This window comes from Theobroma cacao, chromosome 9 (assembly GCF_053813885.1).
Source record: "Theobroma cacao isolate CCN51 chromosome 9, ASM5381388v1, whole genome shotgun sequence".
Taxonomy (NCBI): Eukaryota; Viridiplantae; Streptophyta; class Magnoliopsida; order Malvales; family Malvaceae; genus Theobroma; species Theobroma cacao.
The window spans coordinates 14,409,983-14,424,033 of NC_142647.1; the positions used below are offsets into that span (position 1 = coordinate 14,409,983).

Sequence of the window (14,051 nt, forward strand, 5' to 3'; positions counted from 1 at the left end):
ATTATTCAAATCCTTATAATTTTTTCCTGTCAATATTTAATTCTTCATGATCATATGATGAAATTACTTATTTTACTTACTATCCTTATTTAGGTAGTATTAAATTTATCTTTCTTACATGTTTTGATTTTTACTTGATTAGATTACATATTCTTCGTTGCTTTGTATGCATTGATTATGATGCTGACTTTGACACCTTAATATTGTCATATTAATTGTATCGATTTCAAAAAATTGCCATGTCTCTTCTAATGGAAAGATCTTTCATATTATTTTAAATTCTAAGATATATAATATCGAAACAAATCTTTTTTTTTTAGGGTATATAACCATCAAAGTCATGGTATTCTCTTAGGTAAGTTTAAAGTATCTCAATTAAAATATCTCCATCGTCATGTTTTTATAATTAAATAATCATGGTTATTAAAATTTCAAATTTCTATCATTTCCTTTTTCGCATGAGTGTTGTGTTTTTCTTTTTGTTTGATTTTTTTTAATGTGTTAAATGTGTCAATTTAAAATCAATTGTCCACTTTTTTGTTGTTTGCATCTTGATAAACAGAGACAAAGCTAAGATTAGAATATGGAATGTGCCGAATTTTATTCTAACCGTGCTGCTCTTGTGCGTCATCCAGATGTTTTCTTGTATTTAGTTGTTGGGTTCAATGGTGAACTAAAGACTGTGTCTCAAAAATCTGTTGATGTTTTTGTACTTTCTCATTTTTATTATTCGTGCTTCTTGAATCTAAGCACAAATGAGTATCACCAATTGTTGGCAAACACTAGTCAAATACAAAATTCTATTGTGATTACAAACACCAAACAAAAGCTTAGTTATAAAATTGTTGAATCATCATCCTATATTCAAAAATGTTGAACATGATTGTCCAAATTCTTGAAGGAGGAAAATTGTGAGCTTTGACGTTGATCATAGAGATGATGACAACTTTCTCGAATGGGAGTTGTCTTTTGCTTCTGACGCTTCTCAAATGCTTCTTATTCTTAATGATGAAGATGATGTCTCAACATTTGATAGACAAAACGCTCACATTGGGACTAGCTTTGTTGGAGATAATCTAACTTCTATGCATTTTGATTCAAGTGATTATTTTTATGAATTTTCATTTTATATATAATATTTTTTTATTTTCATGATTATTTACTCTTGGTTTTCCTAACCACTTTATATCATTCATATGTAGATCAATATACTATTCCTCTATATCTAGGTGGCCTAAGATATGTGTGTTGTTTTTGTGGTGCATAGATGTGGTATGAAAAAAGAAAAACGAAGTCAAGGAATGAGTGAAATTTGAGATTTTACCATGTGTTGTATGGAGGGCAAAGTGTCTTTGCCATCTTTCATGCAAACACCTCCACTATTGGCTACATTGCTCAATTACAAAAGGGGTCAAACTACTTATAAATTTAGAGACAACATACAGGTTTACAATTCGATGTTTTAGTTCAGATTTATAGGTTGTAAAATAGATAGTGAAATTAATAGAAGGCCAAGGTGTAATATCCCGCACCCTCGTTGGACACAAATAAGACGCTATTGATCAAACGAATGATCGTTTGATGTGAATTTACGTGCTAAAGAGCGACAAAGGATGAAAGGAACGTTCAAGAATAAAATGCTTTGCGTGTGCAGAAACAACAATTAAATAATAATATGTTTGTTGGAGAGGAATTAGTAAGCTAAAGGATGATTCGGAAGTAAAACTGAGATGTAATGATGTGTTTCGGGACCAAAGAAGGCAAGTGAAAATTTTTGAAATAAAATAATATTTTATTCAATAAAATAATATTAAAATATTAATATTTTATATGTTGTCGGAATTAGTCATGAAAAATGGAATATGACTAATTTAAGTGGGGGAGATGAAGTAAAGAAGAATTTTGAAGGAAAACGACGATAATTGCATCAGCGTGATTTTATTAAATCGAGTTAACGCGGGTAAGTAAATATTTAAATATTATGATGACACCGCGTTGAAATGCGATCTCGATATTTTGATTATACACGTGTAAGAAAAGGAAGATAAAAGGAAATTAGAATTTTTACACATGTCGAAAGAATTAATTTTAAAATATGAAAATTTGAGGGAGGTGTGTTAAATAAAATGAAGTTAAGGCATAATATGTAAATTTTATTGTTTTGAAGAAATAAAAATAAAATGAAAATAAAATGGATAATAAAATAATGAAGAAAAGATGTTGAAAAGTCAAATAATATTTTTATATGTACATGAGTGGCCACATGAGTCAAGAATGGGAATGATGTGGTTTGGATGGGAATGAAAAAAAGTCAAAGTCAATTGAAAGAATACTAAATTGGAACCAAGTGAAGTGAATGGCCGGTTGAACAAAGGAATAAAAGAAAGACAAAAAAGTAAAGAAAACAAAAGAGAAGAGTGTAGAAAGGAAAGTGGGGGCTGGCCATCTGAGGAAAGAAAAAGGAAGAGAGAAAAGTTAAGTCGGTTATGAAGAAGAAAAAGAGAAGAAAAATAAAGGAAGAAAGAAATGAAGAGAAAAAGGGAGAGAAAGAACCGTGGGAGAGGAAGAGCAACGAGAATGGTTTTGCTGCACTTTGAAGAAGGAAAAGAGAGCTTTTTGCTGCAATTTTTGGAGGAAGAAGAAAGCTGAAAATTTTAAAGTAAGAAAGCTGATTTTTTTTAAGGTAAATTGCTGGAATTTTTGAGGTTTTTATGGCTGATTTTGGTGCTAAAAATTTAAGGTTTTTGTCGCTGAAATTGTGTGAATTTGCAGTTGAAAATTTTGGAGGTTTTGCTGCCATTGAAGGACAGCAAAGTGCTGCCAATTTGTGCAAAAAAATTGGAGCTGTTTGCTGCCAATTTGTGCAAAAAATTGGATAGCTTTGTGCTGCCAAAATTAAGGAGTTTTGTTGCTGAAAATTGAGTTGGAAATCTGCTAATTTTAGAGCAGAAAATAGCAATAAAAAGGGTGAGAAAATGAGGCTTTTGGTGATCGATTTTGAGAGGAAGCCACTGTGGTGAAGAGAGGAAACCATGATGGTGAAGAGAGGAAGCCACGGTGGTGAAGAGAGGAAGCCACGGTGTAATACTCGGCACCCTCGTTGGACACAAATAAGACCTTATTGATCAAACGAATGATCATTTGATGCGAATTGGCGTGCTAAAGAGCGACAAAGGATGAAAGGAACATTCAAGAATAAAATGCTTCGCGCGTGCAAAAACAATAATTAAATAATAATATTTTCGTTGGAGAAGAATTAGTAAGCTAAAGGATGATTCGAAAGTAAACCGATATGTAATGATGTGTTTCGAGACCAAAGAAGGCAAGTAAAAAAATTTTGAAATAAAATAATATTAAAATATTAATATTTTATATGTTGTCGAAATTAGTCATGAAAAATGGAATATGACTAATTTATGTGGGGGATAAGAAGTAAAGAAGAATTTTGAAGGAAAACGATGATAATTGTGACAACGTGATTTTATTAAATCGAGCTAACGTGAGTAAGTAAATATTTAAATATTATAGTGACAGCGCGTTGAAATGCGATCTCGATATTTTGATTATACACGTGTAAGAAAAGGAAGATAGAAGGAAATTAGAATTTTTAAACATGTCGGAATGATCAAATTTTAAGATACGAAAATTGGAAGATTGAGTACCAAATAAAATGAAGTTAAGGCATAATATGTAAATTTTATTGTTTTGAAGAAATAAAAATAAAATAAAAATAAAATGGATGATAAAATAATGAAGAAAAGATGTTGAAAAGTCAAACAATATTTTTATATGTACATGAGTGACCACATGAGTCAAGAATGGAAATGATGTGGTTTGGATGGGAATGAAGAAAAGTCAAAGTTATTTGGAATAATATTAAATTGGAACCAAGTGAGGTGAATGGCCGACCATACAAAAGAAAGGAAGAAAGACAAAAAAGTAAAGAAAACAAAAGAGAAGAGTGTAGAAACGAAGGTTGGGGCCGATCATGTGAGGAAAGAAAAAGGAAGAGAGAAAAGTTAAGTCGGTTAGTGAAGAAGAAAAAGAGAAGAAAAATAAAGGAAGAAAGAAATGAAGAGAAAAAGGGAGAGAAAGAACCGTGAGAGAGGAAGAGCAACGAGAATGGTTTTGCTGCACTTTGAGGAAGGAAAAAGAGAGTTTTTGCTGCAATTTTGGAGGAAGAAGAAAGCTAAAATTTTTGAGGTAAGAAAGTTGATATTTTCGAGGTTAATTGCTAAAATTTTTGAGGTTTTTATGGCTGATTTTGGATGCAAAAAAATTGGAGCTATTTGCTACCAATTTGTTTAGAAAAATTGGAGTTGTTTGCTGCCAATTTGTGCAGAAAATTGGAGCTGTTTGCTGCAGAAAAATTAGAGCTGTTTGTTGCCAATTTGTGCAGAAAAATTGTGCAGAAAAATTAGAGCTGTTTGCTGCCAATTTGTGCAGAAAATTGGACAGCTTTGTGCTACCAATATTGAGGAGTTTTGTTACTGAAAATTTACCGATTTTAAAGCAGAAAATGGCAGCAAAAAGAGTGAGAAAATGAGGTTTTTGGTAATTGATTTTGAGAGGAAAGGAAGAGAGGAAGCCACAATGATGAAGAGAGGAAGCCATGGTGGTGAAAAGAGGAAGCCATGGTGGTGAAGGGAAGCCACGGGCTGGAAAGAAAAAAGAAGAAGAAACATGGAAGAGAGAAAAAGAAAGAAAAAGAAAAAAGAAAAGAAAAGAAATAGAAAATAAATGGGCATGACCCAATGGAAAATAAGTGGGCATGACCCAATAGAAAATAAGTGGGCATGGCCTAATAGGAAATAAAAATAAATGGGCTTAGCCCAAATAAAAAAAATGGAGAAGCCCATGGAGAGGGCCTAAAGGTCATAAAGAAATGAAAAAGGCCCAATGGTAAGTTAATTTTATATTTTAAGATTTATGGGTAGTTTAATATTGTGCATATTTTGGATGAAAAATATGCAAGTTGCTTAAGAAATTCTTAATTAAGTTGCTACCCATACAAATGTGTGATTAAGTATACTGAGTTTAAATTGTTGCTAGGAAAGTTTGTCGTGGAGGTGTGCCGAACGAAGTATGTGACCGACAAATAGGAATAATTATATACGCGTACGAATCAATAGTGAAGTAATATCCCACTATTATGAGGTGAGTAAGGGGTGTCAATTTTAAAAATTCCTTATATATATACATGTATGTATATTTTACGTGAAGTGCAAAATTTATGGAAAGCATGCGTTGATAGAATTTTAAAGAATTGTGGGTGTAAGTTATTTTTAGAAATAATTTGGAATATATATATATTATAAGTAAAGTGTTTTCAACTAGGAAACAAGCTTTTCGAAAAGATTTATATCAAAGGAAATTGTGCCTTATTGTTTGTGTGGTGTGCATTCATCAAATTTATTACATATTCACCATGCTATTTTGATACAAAATATCATGCAAATATTTACAATGAACATTTTATGAAAAGAGAGTTTTAACATGATGTGGGGACTGATATTTTGAGAAAGATTTAAAATATCCCCTTGAAGATCAAATTTCAATTCTTTTAAAAGGTGATTTCATTTTAATCGAGAAATTCAAGAGTAATTGGAGATTGCTACTTGTTGTGTTATAAATTGTATTTTGAATCGAATGGCTTATGACAATACTTGCATGAATGGCTAAATTGGTATTTGTGTTGAAATATATGAACTGTGTATTTAGCCTTGAGAGGCTGGATTGTGAAATAATTGCCATGTCATGCTATTGAAAATTTTATTATATGGTGGGTTTAGCTTGCTGCAGTGGGCGAGTTTTGTGGACCAGCCTATTAGAGGGGCACAAAATCCGGTTATATATGTGTCACGACCCGAAACTCCCATCGGGCCCGTGACAACCGCCGCGACGTCCCGATAAGCACTCATTACCCCGAATGCCGATCGAAACCCCGCAAGGCTTAGCATCAACTTTCGCATCTCTCCGGTGAGCGACAGTTATTAAATCTCGCATTGCAAGAAATCATAAGTTGTTTCCAACTCAAAACAATAAAAATATTATTTTCTGGCTCACAGGGGCATTTTCGTCATTTTTCTTCGAAAATATCGAAACTCGCCAAAAACATGGTGTAAAAGCTAAATATATTCCTACGTACTTTAAATCAAATAACTGAAGAATAAAATTACTTTTTCAGTGACACGTGGGCCCCCAACTGACTAAGAAGATGTAAGGCTACGAACCCTTACTTCCTATGATGCAACTCCGAGATTAATTCTCGTCTTAATCAACTATCAACAACTGTCCTGAGCCTGAAAATGGATAGGAAGAGGGGTGAGATTATGATTACATAATCACAGTGAGTAAACAATTACCATCAAAAGCATCTAAAGCCGAGTAGATGGAGACAATATAAAAACGTTATATCTCAATAATGTTCATAACACAAATTTCGTTTCAATCTATACCAAACAATTTATTTTCATCAAAATTTTCCGGCTTATGAATTTCTTAAACTTGGCCCCTGCCATAATCATTCTCGCGGGTACCTTCGTCAAGGTATCCCACTGAGACCGCCAAGGCTGTTCAATGACCCATACCCATAAACATGTTTTCACATTTGACACACAGCCGTTCCTTAGCGTTGGCTGAGTCTCACTCTCACGTGGTGGCCCGAACGTGAGGTGCACTCAAATCATACCTCAGGAGATACTTCACCCAACATCTCCCCCCGGAGGTAAGTATATAATTGAGTTACCGTGCCCCTCTCATAGGCAGTCCACGGAAACCCCCACCACTGCAGTGACGGTTTAATATACCACCAGACCCATAAAAATTCCAGTAGCATAATATGGCGAATAAAATGTAATCCAGTCTATCAAGACCAATCCAAAACTGTTCATGTATTTCATGCCAACCTCAAAATTTTAGCCATCATGCTACCATAGTGTCATAAGCCACAATTTCAATAACATATAAAATCATAAATTTCAACACAGTCTCCATATACTCAATTTTCCCAAAACAATATTAGTTTTCAAAACCAGTATAAATCTCATTTTTTATTAAAAAACATTTTAATTGGAAAACATAATATTTTATAATTTAAATTCACCATTCAATAAAAGCATCAAACAAGTATAATAACTCTAGATATTTAAGACGATAAATTGTCCACTCACAGTTCTAGGAGTCGATGTACTCCTAATCCCAGTCTTCAAACACAATTTTTTGTACTTTTACCAGTGTAATTTGCTCACCACCTATCCATAATGTACAATACATAATTCACCAAAGCAATGCTTGACCATTATAAAATCAATTCAGGCTCGGTATATATGCATGATATGATATACAACTTATCCGACTACCGCTTAAATGCAGTGCTGACCTAATTCGGCCTATTACCCGATTAAATCGATATACGCGTCCGTTTAAACTCCAAATTAATTTTTTTCAGTTTCTATACCTCAATTGCACCCAAATTGACTTGATGTCCCTCAGTGTGGTGCAAATTATCAGTCCTGATAGCAAATTACGAAAATACCCATAATGGGTAAAAATTCATATTTTTGCTCCGAAAATTTCCATTATTTTTCTAGACTCATAATTCATCATTATTCATCATAATTCCTCAAATAAACATCAAGATCAGCAGCCAATATTCCCCTAGAAAATTCAGCCAATAATGGTAATGGAGGAAAATAAATTCTTTTCTTGTTGTTTTGTTCCTAAATATGCTAAACTAACTTAAAACACTAACATAACTTAGAATCAAATTAATCTAACAAGTTTCTCTCTCCTAACCCATTTTTTCAGAATTGAATTCATCCTCAAATCACATGATTCAACCATGGAAAATGATGGGAAATGCATGGAAATGATAAATCTTAAGCTAAGCTTGAAAAATCATACCTTTAAACACTTGATTCCTTGAAAAATCACACTTTTTCTTTGAATTTTCTCACTCTAGGGTTTGTTCTTATTTCTCTCTCTCTCCTGCTGCTTTTGGCTGACCATCCCAATGAAGAATTCTGGAACTTTCAAGCCTTTTAATAGGCTTAATAAAATATTATTATTTTATTTACCTTTTGAATATTTTATTATTTTATTTTTTTCTAGCCATCTTTTTTACTTTCTTTTTCTACCACTCAATCCTCTTCACTTATCCATGTCTTCCATGAAATTTCTAGACTTTTTCAAAGTTTTGGTGGAGCAAATTTTTAAAAATTACACTTTTACCCCCGTAAAGTGAAAAATTACATTTTTACCCCAAAAACTGAAAAATTGCCCATAGACATATTTTTCATCCCTTATACTCATACCATTCTCCAATTTGTCAAATGTGATCTAAATTCTCTCAAAATCTCAAAATTTATCCGCGAGTGGAAAAATTACAATTTTACCCCTAGATAGTGAAAATTTCGGTTTGACTCCGAATTGATCCTCGAACTCCTAAATACCGTTTTGAGTCATCCCTGAACTGTGAAACTCTTAATTTCACCTTAAAATTTCTATTTGAACTAGTTCGAGGCTTAATCGACTTAATGATACCATTAGGGGCAATATCGTCTTTTAACGATTTCTCGAACTTCCTAAATATACAAACATTCTATCGAGCATGTGAATGACATTATAATTATTTTACAAAGCAGGGTTTGACAACACTACCCCCCTTAAAATAAAATTTTATCCTCAAAATTTCACTTGTCAACTCAAAGAAAAGGCAGGGTATTATCTTTTATTTGATGCTCAACTTCTCATGTTATCTCCTTTATAGGGAATCTTGAGTTTCTCCTCGTATTTATTTCCAACTCAACTTGAATACTTCACTTATATCTATTGTTACCCTTTAGAAGTTTGATCAGCAATAATCCTCTCGATCATGAGTCTTTATGTCATTTAGGATTATACTAAGTGGTTTCCCAAGATAAAGAGTCTACGTAGCCTCCTGTCTATAATCGGTGCTGCAGTCACTGACTATAAACAAGACTCTACATCAACTCCACTATTTCGCTGTTTACCACAAGAGTTGCTTCATTAATCACTTTTCATTTAACTGAGTTAATACAAGAATTATAAATCCTCTTAGTAATCCTTTATAGTACTCATTTTCTATGCCACCGTCGTAATCCTTTATTCACAAATTCGTTACTTAACATTGATGTTCCTTCTCATTAATCTCTCATCCTCTTTATTTCTTAAGATTTGACTTTGATCAATACATTATTGATCTTAATACTCCACAAGGTAATTTATTTCAATGTAGCCGTTGGAATCTACTTAATTAAAACAAATCTTTCACTTTTGGAGTTACTACCTTAGTCATTCTCAACGGCTTGGCTCCTTTTTGAGTCTATACCACAATTAGCAAAGTAAATTTTCTATCACAGATGCATGATCGGGATACTGACCCCAACATATCCATATTATCTATGTGATATGCCACCGTCATCCCTTAGGGCATATTTCATTACCAATATTCACATATCTTTACCATGACAATTTCTCAAATAAATTAAAACTTGGAAAAAACATACTTTACAATTTATATCTCCCTCTATAAGCATCTCCAAAAATCCTCATGTCCTATGTCCCACCTTAGGACAGTCTTCCCATATGGTTCAATGGATCACAACTTCATCACACGCCTAAGGATTCATTATTGATAGTATCCCACTATTCTCATAGTCGAAACCGATTATATTCCTCATCTTAAAATTTTACGGTATCACTTTCTAATTCCCTCCATACTCAAATTTATAATCCTTGACTTAACCCCGTTAACTGGTGATCAATTCATAGTACTACAAGGTTTAATCGTTATTAAATCCAATAATTGCTCGAACCATTAATGGCTTTCTATTTCAACCTTCAGCACTTATTTAAAATAATCGATCTTGCCACTAAGATAATTATTCATCCTCAATACTTATATTACTAATCTACCTTTGTCATACTAAAAGATTTTTATACTCCTTCTGTCCTTTAAACAACTACTCCATCATCCGTTTATATTATACAAGACAAAAGTCAACTCTTAAGACTTTTATACAAGGGATTATTATCCTTCTCATTCTGCATCTGCCTAGGATTACATTATTACAAGCTTCAACAAGGCACTAAACATCTTTAGGATCATTATCATCTTGATCCTTTTTCGAGTATGTTTTAAGTTTTCCCTTTTTCTTCTGTTGCCATTTACTTACATCGCTCCCACAGCCTAGGGGGGGATGTCTAACGACCGATGCCGATGTTTTCCCACAATAATATTCTTCTTCTGCTATCCTCATTTTCTTCCTCCCTTTGGCATATTCCTCAATTCCTTTTAAGAGAAAATTTCTCATGCCTTCATTTACGTCATTACTATCAACGCTCTCATCAGTCTCACTGTCACTAGGACTTTCCCTTATTTTAACTTTTGTTCCCAAATCTGATGGAGCCCAATTAGTAGGTACTCTAAATGGATCTCCTTCTAGATTATTAAGTTCAGGACACCATCGACTTTCAGCAGTAAAATTTGTTGGTTCTTCACTAACACTCTGTGAAATATCAGAATCACTGTCCCCCCTAGACATGTTAAGTGTAATCCAACACACTTCAAAACCTATATGAAATCAAACGAAAATCACTTAATCTCTTATACACCCTGCAAACAAATAGGTCTCTATATGCAGACTCATGCATTCTATTTGACTTAACTTAACTTGGGGATACGCAGTGTCAATGTGGATTTCTTAAAACAACTTCAAAACTAAAAACTTTAAAATCCAAAACTTTAAAATCGAAATCTTTGATCTTTAAACCATGCTCTGATACCAATCTAATTGTCACGACCCGAAACTCCCATCGGGCCCGTGACAACCGCCGCGACGTCCCGATAAGCACTCATTACCCCGAATGCCGATCGAAACCCCGTAAGGCTTAGCATCAACTTTCGCATCTCTCCGGTGAGCGACAGTTATTAAATCTCGCATTTCAAGAAATCATAAGTTGTTTCCAACTCAAAACAATAAAAATATTATTTTCTGGCTCACAGGGGCATTTTCATCATTTTTCTTCGAAAATATCGAAACGCGCCAAAAACATGATGTAAAAGCTAAATATATTCCTACGTACTTTAAATCAAATAACTGAAGAATAAAATTACTTTTTCAGTGACACGTGGGCCCCCAACTGACTAAGAAGATGTAAGGCTACGAACCCTTACTTCTTATGATGCAACTCCGAGATTAATTCTCGTCTTAATCAACTATCAACAAACTGTCCTGAGCCTGAAAATGGATAGGAAGAAGGGTGAGATTATGATTACATAATCACAGTGAGTAAACAATTACCATCAAAAGCATCTAAAGCCGAGTAGATGGAGACAATATAAAAACGTTATATCTCAATAATGTTCATAACACAAATTTCGTTTCAATCTATACCAAACAATTTATTTTCATCAAAATTTTCCGGCTTATGAATTTCTTAAACTTGGCCCCTGCCATAATCATTCTCGCGGGTACCTTCGTCAAGGTATCCCACTGAGACCGCCAAGGCTGTTCAATGACCCATACCCATAAACATGTTTTCACATTTGACACACAGCCGTTCCTTAGCGTTGGCTGAGTCTCACTCTCACGTGGTGGCCCGAACGTGAGGTGCACTCAAATCATACCTCAGGAGATACTTCACCCAACATCTCCCCCCGGAGGTAAGTATATAATTGAGTTACCGTGCCCCTCTCATAGGCAGTCCACGGAAACCCCCACCACTGCAGTGACGGTTTAATATACCACCAGACCCATAAAAATTTCAGTAGCATAATATGGCGAATAAAATGTAATCCAGTCTATCAAGACCAATCCAAATCTGTTCATGTATTTCATGCCAACCTCAAAAATTTAGCCATCATGCTACCATAGTGTCATAAGCCACAATTTCAATAACATATAAAATCATAAATTTCAACACAGTCTCCATATACTCAATTTTCCCAAAACAATATTAGTTTTCAAAACCAGCATAAATCTCATTTTTTATTAAAAAACATTTTAATTGGAAAACATAATATTTTATAATTTAAATTCACCATTCAATAAAAGCATCAAACAAGTATAATAACTCTAGATATTTAAGACGATAAATTGTCCACTCACAGTTCTAGGAGTCGATGTACTCCTAATCCCAGTCTTCAAACACAATTTTTTGTACTTTTACCAGTGTAATTTGCTCACCACCTATCCATAATGTACAATACATAATTCACCAAAGCAATGCTTGACCATTATAAAATCAATTCAGGCTCGGTATATATGCATGATATGATATACAACTTATCCGACTACCGCTTAAATGCAGTGCTGACCTAATTCGGCCTATTACCCGATTAAATCGATATACGCGTCCGTTTAAACTCCAAATTAATTTTTTTCAGTTTCTATACCTCAATTGCACCCAAATTGACTTGATGTCCCTCAGTGTGGTGCAAATTATCAGTCCTGATAGCAAATTACGAAAATACCCATAATGGGTAAAAATTCATATTTTTGCTCCGAAAATTTCCATTATTTTTCTAGACTCATAATTCATCATTATTCATCATAATTCCTCAAATAAACATCAAGATCAGCAGCCAATATTCCCCTAGAAAATTCAGCCAATAATGGTAATGGAGGAAAATAAATTCTTTTCTTGTTGTTTTGTTCCTAAATATGCTAAACTAACTTAAAACACTAACATAACTTAGAATCAAATTAATCTAACAAGTTTCTCTCTCCTAACCCATTTTTTCAGAATTGAATTCATCCTCAAATCACATGATTCAACCATGGAAAATGATGGGAAATGCATGGAAATGATAAATCTTAAGCTAAGCTTGAAAAATCATACCTTTAAACACTTGATTCCTTGAAAAATCACACTTTTTCTTTGAATTTTCTCACTCTAGGGTTTGTTCTTATTTCTCTCTCTCTCCTGCTGCTTTTGGCTGACCATCCCAATGAAGAATTCTGGAACTTTCAAGCCTTTTAATAGGCTTAATAAAATATTATTATTTTATTTACCTTTTGAATATTTTATTATTTTATTTTTTTCTAGCCATCTTTTTTACTTTCTTTTTCTACCACTCAATCCTCTTCACTTATCCATGTCTTCCATGAAATTTCTAGACTTTTTCAAAGTTTTGGTGGAGCAAATTTTTAAAAATTACACTTTTACCCCCGTAAAGTGAAAAATTACATTTTTACCCCAAAAACTGAAAAATTGCCCATAGACATATTTTTCATCCCTTATACTCATACCATTCTCCAATTTGTCAAATGTGATCTAAATTCTCTCAAAATCTCAAAATTTATCCGCGAGTGGAAAAATTACAATTTTACCCCTAGATAGTGAAAATTTCGGTTTGACTCCGAATTGATCCTCGAACTCCTAAATACCGTTTTGAGTCATCCCTGAACTGTGAAACTCTTAATTTCACCTTAAAATTTCTATTTGAACTAGTTCGAGGCTTAATCGACTTAATGATACCATTAGGGGCAATATCGTCTTTTAACGATTTCTCGAACTTCCTAAATATACAAACATTCTATCGAGCATGTGAATGACATTATAATTATTTTACAAAGCAGGGTTTGACAACACTACCCCCCTTAAAATAAAATTTTATCCTCAAAATTTCACTTGTCAACTCAAAGAAAAGGCAGGGTATTATCTTTTATTTGATGCTCAACTTCTCATGTTATCTCCTTTATAGGGAATCTTGAGTTTCTCCTCGTATTTATTTCCAACTCAACTTGAATACTTCACTTATATCTATTGTTACCCTTTAGAAGTTTGATCAGCAATAATCCTCTCGATCATGAGTCTTTATGTCATTTAGGATTATACTAAGTGGTTTCCCAAGATAAAGAGTCTACGTAGCCTCCTGTCTATAATCGGTGCTGCAGTCACTGACTATAAACAAGACTCTACATCAACTCCACTATTTCGCTGTTTACCACAAGAGTTGCTTCATTAATCACTTTTCATTTAACTGAGTTAATACAAGAATTATAAATCCTCTTAGTAATCCT

The 14,051-nt window shown here is 33.5% G+C and overlaps 1 long non-coding RNA gene across 5 annotated transcripts in view; it reads left to right on the top strand.

Moving 5' to 3' along the window:
* Positions 1–3,540: 3,540 nt before the first annotated feature.
* LOC148760763 (uncharacterized) overlaps positions 3,541–14,051 on the top strand; it is a 68,814-nt gene continuing 58,303 nt past the window's right edge. For 4 of the 5 annotated variants that reach the window (XR_016028442.1, XR_016028440.1, XR_016028443.1 and 1 more), the window contains exons 1-2: positions 3,541–4,902; positions 5,053–5,157. This is a non-coding gene — a long non-coding RNA (uncharacterized LOC148760763). Of the gene's footprint in view, positions 4,903–5,052; positions 5,158–5,792; positions 6,054–14,051 lie in introns of those variants that run through there. The other variant, XR_016028444.1, reaches the window with a different exon arrangement.